Source organism: Artibeus jamaicensis, unplaced genomic scaffold (assembly GCF_021234435.1).
Source record: "Artibeus jamaicensis isolate MK-2021 breed Jamaican fruit bat unplaced genomic scaffold, CSHL_Jam_final scaffold_474, whole genome shotgun sequence".
NCBI lineage: Eukaryota > Metazoa > Chordata > Mammalia > Chiroptera > Phyllostomidae > Artibeus > Artibeus jamaicensis.
Window position 1 is genome coordinate 34633532 of NW_026522046.1, and position 13655 is coordinate 34647186.

A 13655-nucleotide genomic window follows, 5' to 3' on the forward strand; every position below is an offset into this window, starting at 1 on the left:
AAAATTAGGCGGGGGTGGGGGAATGGGAGGGAGGTGGGGAGCACTGGGGGGCTGGAATGGGAGTAAAAGACAGAAAAATAAATAAATAAAATACACAAAATAAAATGTGCTGGTGAATATCTGAAGAAAAGAGAATCTTCACACAGTTGGTGGCAGTGTAAAAATGGCACAGGCACCGTGGAGAGCAGTATGAATAGTCCTCAAAAATTTTTAAAAATAGAACTAGTCTATGATTCAGCAATTCTACTTATGGATATTTGTTTGAAAAAATGAAGACTATAATTTAAAGAGATATATGTACCCTTATGTTTATTGCAGCATTATTTACAATGGTCAGGGCATGAAAGCAACTGAAGTGTTTCTTGATAGTTTAATGGACACAGAACATGTGGTATGTATCTATATATCTATATAATTCTACTCAGCAATAGCAAAGAATGAAACTTTATCATTTGTAATAATATAAATGGTTCTAGAGATGATTATGCTAAGTAAAATAAGCCAGTCATAGAAAGGCAAATGCCATATGATCTCACTTATGTGTGGAATCTAATAAACAAAACAAATGAACAAACCAAACAAAAAAGAAACAGACTCATAGATACAACAAAACAAAACAAAACAACAAAACACAAAATGGTGGTGACCAGAGGTGGAAGAAGTACGAGGGGGCTGGACAAAATAGGTGAAGGGGAGTAAGAGGTACAAACTTTGAGTTGTAAAATAAATAACTGATAGGGATACAACATACAGCATTGAGAGTGTAGCCAATAGTATTGTAATAGGTTTGTATGTTGATAGATGGTAACTACACTTATGGTGGGGGTCATTTCATGATGGATATAAATGCCGTATCACTATGATGTATAACTGAAACTAATAGGATACATTTTGTCAATTATGCATCAATATAAATTTTTAAAATAAATAAAAATTCAGACTAAAGCTGCAAGTAAAAAAAAGTTAATTAATATAGAAGGATTAAAGGATGTTGAAGTCAGGGAAAATGCAGAGGAAAAAAATGTGCGGTGGGGAATTTGAATTCCAAATGCTCTAATATAGGTTTTATGTAAGGAAATAGACATAGAGTTTTAAAAACAGCAAAGGACTTGATGTAGCCAAGGTAGCAACTGGTGGATAGTTTCAGGGGCTCTCAAAACTAAGCAATGGAATAGGGAACTAAAATAATGATAAAAGCCTAAAAAGAAGCCAAGTAACAAATGAAGGAGAAAAATATCTATATATTAAACATGTGTTTTTTTTTAATTCATCCCACTGACCTACAAAATTGTACAAATGATACCATCAATCACTTTCAGGCAATTGTTTAAATTCCTTCCCATCATTAGTTATTGTTAGTGATTGGGCATTCCAACACATTTTAAAACAATTAGGTGTTATTAAGGCTTATAATAAAAATTGGCTTTATTATGACTGTTTCTCTTTTGCAACTGTCTACTCCAGACTTCCTGCACTAGAAAGAAATACTTTTAAGTTTTTTAGCTCTTTTTTCATGTATTAACTTTATATTTCCAAATAATGTTTATAGTGTTTCATGTTAAATTTTTAGTTTCAGAGAGCATTTACTGTCTTCTTGACAAGTTTGTTGAGAATAGTTTTTTACCACTTATTTCCAAATCTCTGAAAATAGGGTCTTGATTCCAGTCACATTACAGGTGAGTATTTACTTGGAGTATGTGAATATTTAGACTAGCTCAATAATATTCACCACTCAGTCACGTAAAGCTTTGATTATCATTAATTTTTTTAAACAGTGGGTTTCTCTTATTGGTTCAATCAAAATTTTCAAATAATTTTCAGAAATATTATTGTCCATTTCAGTCTTCTTTCTTGAACCTTCTGGAACTCTCCATCTCCTCTTTCAATCTCAATGTCCTCTCCTGTCTTCAGTCCTCTTTTTTTCTTTTTGTATTTGAAGTTTTTCTTTGTTTTAAATGAATTTATTAGAGTGACACTGGTTAATAAAATTATATAGATTTCAAGGGTACACGTCTATAATACGCCATTTGTATATTTAGGTGCTTACCACCCAAAGTGAAGTCTCTTTCCACCACCATTTATACCCCATCTACCCTTTTCTATCTCCTACCAACCTTCATTCTTTTCTGGTAATAAAATGTGTGTGTGTGTACACATACTTTTTCTGTTTAACCCTTTCACCTTTTACATCCAGGCCCCAACCCTTTCCTCTCTGAAAGCTAAAAGTTTGTTCTCAGTATCTGTAAGTCTGTTTGTTTTTAGATTACTTTGTCCCTTAGATTCCACATGAATGTGAAACCACATGGCATTTTTCTTATTTTGGCTGGCTTAGCTCCCTGAGCATTATACTCTCCAGATCTATCCATGCCATCACAAAGGGTAAGACTTCCTTCTCTTTATGGCTTAGTAGTACTTCATTGTGTGAATGTACAACAGTTGTTTTATCCACTTGGGCTGCTACAAAATCTTACCCATTGTAACTAGGGCTACAATGAACATACAAGTACATATATTCCTTCAAATCAGTATTTTGTGTTTCTTTGGATACATTCCCACAATAGAATTACTGGGTTGTAAGGTAGTTCCACTTTTAATTTTTTGAGGTAACTTTATACCATCTTCCACAGTGGCTACACCAGTCTTCATTCCCACCAAGAGTATACTAGTTTTCCCTTTTGTACACATTTTTGCCAGCACTTATTTGTTGATTTATTGATGATAGCCATTCTGATAGGTGTGAGGTATTCACTTCATTGTGTCTTTAATTTGCATTTTTCTAATAATTAGTAACATTGAATATTTTTTTCATATATCTTATTGACAATCTCAATGTCCTCTTTGGAGAAGTGTCCATGCAGGTCATTTGCCCACTTTTTCAATGGATTGTCTGTATTTTTATTTTTTTCTTTATTATTCTTCAAGTACAGTTGTCTCCATTTTCTTGCCATTGCTTCCCCTCGCCCCACCTACCCTCACCTTCCATCCTCAATCCTTTCCCCCTTTGGCTTTGTCTGTGGGTCTTTCATACATGTTTGTTGGGGACTCTTCCCTTTCTTTCCCCTGTTATGGCCCTCCCCCTTTGGGGGAGGGCTGGTTATTTTCAGTTTGTTCTTTATTTCAATGTCTATGGTTATATTTTGCTTGCTTGTTTGTTTCATTGTTTAGGTTTCACTTATAGATGAGATCAGACGGTATTTGTCTTTTAACTCCTAGTTTATTTCACTTAGCATAATGAAAGGATGCTCAGCATCACTAGCCATCAGAGATGTTCAAGTTAAAACCATAATGAAATACCACTTCACACCTGTCAGAATGGCCATCACAAGCGAAACAATAAATAATAAGTGCTGACAAGGTTGTGGAGAAAAGGGAACCCAAGTGCACTGTTGGTAGGAATGCAGACTGGTGCAGGCACTATGGAAAACAATATGGAATTCCCTCAAAAAACTAAAAATGGAACTGCCTTTTGACATGGCAATTCCACTGCTGGGATTATATCCTAAGAAACCTGAAACAACAATTCAAAAGAACCTATGCACCCCAATGTTCATAGCGGCACAATTTACAATAGCCAAGTGCTGGAAGCAACCTAAGTGCCCATCTGTAAATGAGTGGATCAAAAAACTGGTACACTTACACAATAGAATACTATGCAGCAGAAAGGAAGAAGGGGCTCCTACCCTTCAGGACAGCATGTATGGAACTGTTTTTAAGTTAAGATGCTCCCTTGTGCTGACCATCTCTGGGCTTTGAAGGGGTCGGTTTGCTCCTGGTTTGTTTATTCTCTGTGTCTGCTAAGTCAGCTACTGCATCTTTGTCTGCTGACTTTTCCAGAAACATGTTGAAATCCCATTCAGTTTAGTACACAGTGACTCTAACTTTTAAGAACTTCTTTTCTACATTTTAGTTTTGAATAGGAGAGGAGATAACCATATCTGATCAAACTACCTTGAATATCTGGAATTTCCACAATTTTACTCTTTTGTTCCTGCCACATAATCTCAGCATTTTATGTTTTCTATGTTCTTTGCAATATGGAAAGATGTCTTTTTTTTCAAAGAACCTTTGAAACTTTTATAAAAGTCTTTTTTTTGTTTTAAAATTACTCCTTGGCATTTAGTATTACCTTCAAATGGACTCATTTTTGTCCGTTAAATTCACAATTTACATCTCCCAAAGTCCCTGCATTTCCTTAATTTGCATTAAGAATTATAAATAACTCAGAAATGATTCTCAAGTCCCCAGGCTTCTGTTAACAGATTTTAGGAATGCCCTTGACTTGCTTTATAGTCACATATAAGGGTACATCAATCACTTTGAAAACTGATTAGAGCATGATACTTATACTTCAAAAATCTCCTTAAAATCAGTGGTCTGCAAATATGCACACATATCTTAATAATTTTATTAGCATTTGCCCTTAGGAAATATTCACCCTAGAAGACAGTGGCTGTTGGCTATTGAAACAAAACCATTTCAATAATAATAGATTCTAGAGAATTTTTGCAGTTTCCATGATCACTACACCCTACCAAATAAGTCAGTCAGCTAGAGATGACACAGGGTATTCTTCCACCCACAGACCTGCTAAGGGACAGGAACTCAAGTTTTAGATCCATCCTTTTATATATTTTCTACTCCCCACCAGTAAAAACAAAAACAAACAAAAATAACAACAAGAAACTGGCAAACTGGGGAAACATATGTAGCTTATTTTTAGTACTGGCATTTTGTATGTCTTTATTCAATAGTATATCTCTGAGCAATTTAATCTTCATGTATATGCATTTTATTATTTTTTATCTTGAAATCTTTCAAGTGCTGTGACAGTTATATAAATTCTAGCTGGGCATGCTCATTGGAGCTTTATGAGAGAAGACTAGCAGTTTAGAGGGAGAGATATGGTCAATCCTAGTTATTTGTACATATTGTGCAGTATTTCCAAACCCACCGACTTGCTAAAATTTATACATAACCCCCTCATGAATACTCCCAGCACTTTGGAGTTCATTCACAAACATACCTGGGCAATAAAAAATTTGAGTCACCAAAGCATACCTTCCTAGCTACCGTGGAACAAAGCCACACTCTCGCTTCCCAATGCAGCTCTCATACTGTAAACAAGTGTCTTTTTGCTGTCTATTTAGTGTCATGTTGTCCACACTCTTTTGTTGTTGCTATTGCTTTAAAATGGTTTCCTAGCATAATGTTAAAGTGAGGTCTAAATTTTCTAAATGCAAGAAGAATGTGATGTACCTTACTGATAAAATTCACATGTTAGATGAGCTTCATTCAGGCAAGCAATATACTGCTGTGGCCAGGAGTTCAATGTTAATGAATCACCAACATGTACTAAATAAAGTATCTGTAAACAGAAACACACATAAAACAAGATTATGTGCAAAGCTGATGAAAGTGATCAGTCTCTTAGCAACCTAACTCTGTATTTCCCCTAGGAGCAATGTTCAGTCTCACTATAGTGTTCACTGAGACTTTATTAAAACATAACTACCATGAGTAATAAGAATAGACTAGATTTACATATGAACTCCATGTATGTCTTTTCTGATTTGAAGATCTTGGGGTAAATGCTAAGGAGTAGATTTACCATTTCAAGTCAAGGGTAGATACACAAGTTGCTCTTGGGGCATTTTTATTGTATTAGGTTGGCCAAAAAGTTCATTTTTTCCCCATAAGATGGCTCTAGTGGTGCTTAGTTGTCTTTAACTTCATTTGAAAAAAAAATTCTTAGATTGTATTGTGATAGCTGTCATGTCAGCATGCATTTAAAAAAAAACTTACCAAAATTGGCGAATTTTTGTGCAGCCATTTAATATTGAAGATAGAAGAAAATAAGCAACATTTTTGACATACTACGCTTTATCATTTTAAGAAAGGTAAAACTGCAACTGAACGAGATTTGTGCAGTGTATAGAGGAGGTGCTATGACTGGGTGAATGTGTCAAAAGTGGTTTGTGAAGTTTTGTGCTAGAGAATTGTTGCTGGATGATGCTCCACAGGCGGGAAGACGAGTTCAAGTTGATAGCAATCAAATAGAGACATTGATTGAGAACAGTCAGAGTTATACCATGTAGGAGGTAGTCTGCATATTCAAAATGTCGAAATCAATAAAGTTATTGGTGAAAATGAAAAATGTATCTTTTATTTTACAGAAAAAAAACATGAACCTTTTGGCTAACCCAATAATACTAAAATTCAAGATGACTAATTTAATCATTCCATTTTCATGTATTTTTGTTTACTTTTATTAAAAATGATTAAAGAAGACTATTTTAGTGATGTAAACAAACTGTTTAACAATTTATGAAGCTAAATAGTCTCTATTAGGAGAACTGCAAAGTAGGCAGAAGACAAGAAGCCTTTATAGAATAAAGAAGAAAGAAGAAACAAGAACACATCTGATTGACTCAAGCCACATAACCAATCTGATCTGGGATGAGAAGGGGCAAGGAAATAAGTATAGAGCCCAGAGTTAAGCTGGAGTTTAGGGAATGGCTGGCTGGACATACTGCATTTCCGGTCAAAACAAAGGATTTACAGGAGTCAAGCTTTGGCTTACCAATACGGTGTCCCAGGACAAAGCAACTCTATCTGGGCCTAGAAAGTTATTTCACCACTTTTATGAACCATAAAGAAGAGGTCATCACTAAAATTTCTTTGTTAAATTAAAGCTGTGTTTTGATCTTATTTAAGACAGGAAGATGTCCATAATCTTAAAATCATCTTTGCTGATTTACTTTCAAACTTCTCCTGTTTCCTGGATACTTGTAATTATAGCAGTATCTGAACTCCTAAACCCCAAATGCCATGTTGGTTATCTGTTTTAATAAGGGATTCTGTGTGAGCTACCTGGTAAAAGCAATTGAGCCCTTATAACACTAATTTTCTTTTCCCGGAAAAATTCTCTACATCTTAGCTGTAAGTGCTGTAGGATAGCATACTAAATGCAAAATACATCATTAATTAATTCTGACCCCTTACAAAGTTGAGTACTTCCACAATCACAGTTTATCTGCAGTATCCAAGGTGTCACTTCAGTTCCAATAACACAGTCTATAACTTCAAACCATTTTGTCAAGCTCTGATTTTTCTCCTTACTAAGTATCACAACCTCAGCAAAAACACCACAGGCAAATATATAGATAGAAAGTTAGTGATTTTTGCAGTCATGTGGAATTTTTATATTTAACTTTAAGTATTTATCTACCTGCGTAAAATTAAATCAAGCTTTCTAAATTTTACATGTATGGATATTTTTTAAATAACTTGCCAACTACATAGGACTTTGAAAGCTAGCCTTCTGTCCATTATCAATAATTGAGATAACACTGACTCAATCTTGCTTTCCCACTTCTAGTTTGGTTGCAAGCATTATTCTTTTCCCCTTAAAAAAATCTCAACTGCTGAAGCAGAAAATTTCTTTATTTCTACCTTAGTGGAGCTGGGGTTTTTTTGGAGATTAAAACACCTGCTATGCATACATTATGTAAAGAACATCCTAATCATTTAGAATGAAAGTTTGAATATAAATGTCAGACATTACTGAAACCTATTTTATAATGTGCTTAGGCATCAGTTTCATTGTTACTCTGTATTATTGCTGTAAAAGCAGAGAGGTATGCATCTGTGTGTGTATGTATATGATTAATAGGCAAGAGCACCAACCAGTGGTTAATATAAATAAATAACCTCAGATATTTACTTGTATTACCATTATTTGACAACAATGCCATAAAAAGGATGCAAACATTTCTAATCCTGTGTGTTTCTGCTATGTTCTATTTGCCTTAGGGTATCTGTGTTTACTCACTGATGTTTCTCAAATTGTCTTTTCCTTCATTACGGTAGGCTCAGAGTTTTCTACATGTTTTAAGGACATGAAGATGTCCATCAGTTTTTATGAACATAGGAAGATGGGACTGGAAAAAAGCAAATGTCGAGAAAGTGAAATTTGGCCCACTGTCCAAAGCTTGTTTTATTTCAGTTTTGATCATAAGGTTTGATCATAGGAAAAGCAATCTGCCCTTCCTAACTAGCTCTTTACAATTGATACTTACATATGATCTTTCTCATCTTTATCTCCTCATTTTTTATGTCAAACATTTGAGATAGCATATGTATGCATTATCAACATTCTAAACAATCAGTTTCAGTCTGAATTATAGTCAAATTGCTCTGAAGAAAGTATTATCAAAATTGTTAGTAAACATTAGAGACATGGTCCTATTTTTTATCTCAATCTTCAACCACTCTTTTCCTTATCTTTAGGACAACATATTTTTTCATTTAATTATTATTACTTAATTGATATAAACATGTACATTTATTACATATTTTATAAACAACTTTAATACATTAAGGTGACTTTTATAAAAACATATTTCTTAACAGATGTGTTAGACCTTTTATTATATTGAATATAATATCTTTGAAGGCATTATTTACAGTTAGAATGAATCAGAGTTTACCATACATTTTAATATTATTTTTGAGGGTTAGTCTTTGTTGAATACTTTGCTCAAATAAATAAGTCAATAAGATTAAGAGTGTTATTCTAGCCATGTCATTGAATTATTTGAACTTCTTTCAGGATATATGCTAAAGTCTTACTCTAATTCTTCAACAAAGATTCTTTTTAAACTACCTATCAACACAAAGTTCAAGTAAGCACTCCAATTTTTTGAAAACAAATATTTAAAAATCACTTGTCATATAAATTATTTTTATCCTCTCATTAAATTTTATTATTTTCTCAAGACCAATAGCAAGAGTATTTTGATTGGTCTCTGTAGAAATGAATTAAGATTTGTAATATTGTGGAACAATCACAACTGTAAGGTTATCCCTGGGTGAAGGGTATTTTATTTCTAAAAGCTGGAGAAGTTTATTACATGGTGATAGAAAATTAGGACTTGAAACTCCATCACATGCTATTCAGAATAACAGTCAAACCTTAGTTCTCAAATGTCTCCCAGCTTGAACAATTTGGTTCTTGAACAACTTTCTAGAATAAATTATGTTTGAAAACTAAGATTCCACTTTATACATTATTACTTCAGTTATCTGCCAATAGAGTCAAAGTAACTTCCTTGTTTTCCTTGTGAGAAAAGTTTGCTAATTTTGTTGATGATGACTTTGTACATTTTTATTGGTACTTAGCTGTAAGGGAGTGAAAGTCACTTGTCTGAAATTTATATGAGTTCAAATAATATAACCTGGGTTTTAAATGTCTTAAAACATTTTTATGAAAAACTTAATATAATATATGCAATTATTTAATGTAAACATCAATAATCTTAAACTCTTTATACTCACATTCCCTTAAATGCCTTCAGATACCTGAATGCCACCCAAACGCCAGCTGGAGGACCACTCATCTGATTTTGTAAACAGCTTCACAATTCTTCCAGAACAGCTTCCCTGATTCTTCCAGATTTCTGTTCCTAAGCTCCTTTCTAGATAGAGTCCCTAGAGACTCACAGGAAAACTTAAAAAAAGAGAAGTTTTTAAAAGCAAGTGATACATAAAATATTTTCAATCTTACATTAAATTGTTACAGCTGGATTTTATCAGGCCTGGATATTCTCTTGGGGTATAGTCTCTTTTGTGTACAGAGCAGTTTCTTATTTTAATTTCCTGCAAAATTTAAACCTTGATGAATTGATTTCATTAGCACATTAAATCTGCAGAGCACTTACATTGCCCATTTCTCTTAACATAAGCTAAAGTAAAAAAAAAATATATATATATATATATTCTCTGTTGTTTCAGATTTCATTTGGGTAGATTGGGTTCTGACTGATTGCCTGCTCTTCATTACCTCATCACAAGTTGCATTGATTACGACTAAAGTAGCTACACTTCTAACATCTCTCTATGTCTTATTTAAAGCTAATTTCAAACTTTTATTCACTTTAGAAATTGTGCATTATACATATTTGGAAATGGTTTCCAAAAATTCTTTCAGCCCATAATATATTCACTAGCTCTTGATTTTTCACCTTGCCCACCCGAACACCTTTCGTCTCATGCAATTTTTAAACATCAGCTGTGCTCTTTAATTCCCAAGTTATCGTTGCATAGAGCTGACAAAAATAAAGATTAAAAGCTCTCTACATGAAAGAGATAATTTTCATGCCCCAAGAACTGTACTGTAATTGTAGACAGATTAGGTCTCCATTCAAATGGGTATCATCATTTTTGTCACTTTACCAGATGATGAAATTATTATCATTTGACAAAAGTGTAAACTGAGGCATAAAATGTACAGAAAAAAACCAGGAATCAAACTTTTGATTTACATGACTCTGAGATCTGCATTTGGAACACTTCACTGCCTTTCTGAAGAGGAGACAGAGTTTATTTTCTTCAGACTGCCTAGTATTCAAAAAGAAAATAAATGAAAAAGAGGAGAGCTAGTACAGTAGAAGTAGTTAAAATGAGGACACTCACATTTCTTTTCATGCTCTGATTTTTTTTTTTTGATGGGGGATAGTTCCTTGAATTGCTAACTTAGTAGCAATTGGTTTTAGTAGCAAGGCATAAGAAGTTTACAGAGCCATTCTTTTGTCACAAATTCGATATTGTGGTGATTCAACAAGATGTTGCACTTTGAGGGGAGGGAGTTTCATGGGAAAAGGGGAAGAATTTACAGGAACTAGTATAAAGGACACATGGACAACAACTAAGGGGGGTGGAAATGGAAGGGAGGTGGGGAGCACTGGGCGAGTGGGCTGGGATGGGAGTAAAAGACAGAAAACTGTACTTGAACAACAATTAAATAAATTTAAAAAAAAGAAAATTTAAACCAGGCCCCAATGAAAAAGGAAAAAACAAAAATTCATTAACTTTGAAGACAAACTAATGGTAGAGTAAATGATGGCTCTATTCCTTGAGAACCCACACCAAATGATTTGTACATTTGTAGCAGTAACGATTCTTGGAGATATTTTTCATGTAGGTCTGTCAGATTTATCCACTTGGTTGGGTTAAAATTTGGCAGCCTCTCTTACATTCAAGAAGTCATAATCTTACCTGGTTGAGAAAGAGGTAGTGGGTCCTAGAATCATGATAGCTACAAGTTCAGGACTTTATATGCTTGTAAGAGAAGCCATAGGCACGGGAAAGAGGGGCTTACAAGAGAATACAGATATTCTCACTGATAATGAAAAAGATAGACACTGTGGATATTCATTGATAATAAAAACACAATTGGAAAACCATCATTCCAGAACCCATTCTTCAATCACAGCTTCTGTCTCCACTTAAGTTTGTGAACCAGGGTAATCAATCACACAACCAACACTTTCTGAGTATTGGGCAGGACCAACATATGAGCAAAGTCTCTGCCCTCTTAAACGTATAAACTATTTATTCTATCTACAAACATGGCCTTTTACCTCCATCTATTTTATCGTCACTTAGAATGTTTTAAACATTCTTTTCATAACAATGTGTAATACAAGTAGTGAAATATCCAATGTTTCTTTCCCCAAACACCCTGCTTTGTGTTGGTTATCCCATTCCAGAGAAGGCCTGAGAGCAAAATATTAACAGAAACTTCATTGTGAGCTTTTGTTCCAAAGATCAAGTCATGTTTATATTTAATTCAAGACCATACTCACAATACAGGCTGCTGGTATCCAAGATTGGACTACGCTTGCAGGTAATTCAAAATCACATACTCAGTAGGACTCTGCAACCAAATTTTGAATGAATCATCAGAACATTCTATTACACTTTATTGGTAACTGACAATTGCTATTATCATCAAATGAGAGTTTAGCAGGGTAGAAACATAAATTATAGTAAAAATGTACCCTGGTGTCCAAAATCTATGTGAGTTATATCTCAGTTCCACCTTTGACAGTTGAGTTCAAAGATGCTTAAGAAAGTTGTATGTTAGTATCAATTGATCCAGTGATCACTCCCACGCTCCCATGTTTGACTTTGGAACCCATTCTGTTCCCCTGACCTATGGTTTATGTCTTGCTAACTTATATTTAATAAAGACATGAAATAATAGAAATACTGTCTTATAAGTATTCTATCTATATATGGATAAATAAAAATACATGTCCATGTATGCCCAACCGTTTCACCATGCAACCATTATATAAAGTCTACATTCACCCATTTTACCTTCCAATTTTAAAAGTAACCATGAGTATGACTAGACATTGTTGAAAAGGAAAAAGAAGGTTTTAATTCAGAATGCTGCGTTAACAGGGCCTGTCGTTATGTCCCCAGCAATGCCTTTTTGTGCACTATGTAACTTTTCTGAACTCTGAGTGTCTCCTGCAATTAAAGGATGTTCCATCCATGCATTCAATGGACGGCTCTGTAGAGAAGTTAGTAATTACAGTGATCATTAATTTTGGGCCAAGTTATCACATTGTATTTCTAGGAGAAAAATGAGCCAATACCATAGATCTTATAAGGGTGAAGTTCAACCAAAGTTAGAAATTGATCATATACGTGTTCAGTCAGCAAACCTACATCTTGACAGAATAATGATGTAGATTCTACATTTCAAAATGGTACTGCATACCAAATATAATTCTAAATTTATTCCAGAAACCTTGAGCTCAATAATTTAATAGCTCCGATACTTAGTAATTGAAACTGAAAAGATTTAACATGTTGTTTTTCAATATTACTTTTTCAGGGACAATTACTCACATCACTTGTTTTCAATTATGTCAGCTGACTTCTAAGGGCAGGGTATATTTTCAGGAGGTGTTTCTGGGAAAAGAGAATAAACTAAGAGGTAAATTTGGTCTGAAAACTCTGTCTTGCAGAACCACACAGGTTAATACAGATATTAAAAGCTGATTTTAATGAATATTTGATGTTGCTAAAAAAGAAGGAATTAGTAATATCAACACTCCTATTAGGACCTAAAAACCTTGTGTTTTATACTCCATTGTTATTTTGAACTTGCACTTCATTTTGAACACTAAACTTATCTTACATAACTATACGACAAACAATCCTTCAGGGTTGTTCTTTCACCCTTGAGGTCAGAAGCCGATTTCTCAAACAGTGGTGTGAAGAAATTAAACATGACCTGAAGCAGGAGAGTACAATACTCTAAAGATAAACAAAATCCTTCTGCTATACCAATTTTGCTACAAATGATTCAAAGGGGAAAAGTTACAGAAAAGAACATGGTTGCTATGAAATTGCAGATCAGTCCAGCAAGGGAGAAACATTTGTGTTTACAATTTATATTTTAAGACAGGTAACTGGATTTTTCCCCAGGATAATTTGTTTTAACCATTATACTTAAATCTTTACATAATTTAGATTCATTATGGTATGATTTTCCCCCCTAAAAGTTTAAATATAGGTGAAATGCTAATTGCCTGAAAAATATGTGTCTACTTAGAGATGATTTATTAAAGTATAGAGTTTTATGCAGTTTTTATTTATTTATTTTTAAGTACATAAAATACTTAAAAATTGTTATGCTAGTGTCATTGTCCCATTTTTTCTCCTCTTTATCCCCCTCTGCCCTGCACCCCTCTCCCACCAGCATTCCCCCTCACCTTAGTTCATGTCTTATTGGTCATACATATAAGTTCTTTGGCTTCTCTGTTTCCTATACTATCCTTACCCTCCCCCTGTTTATT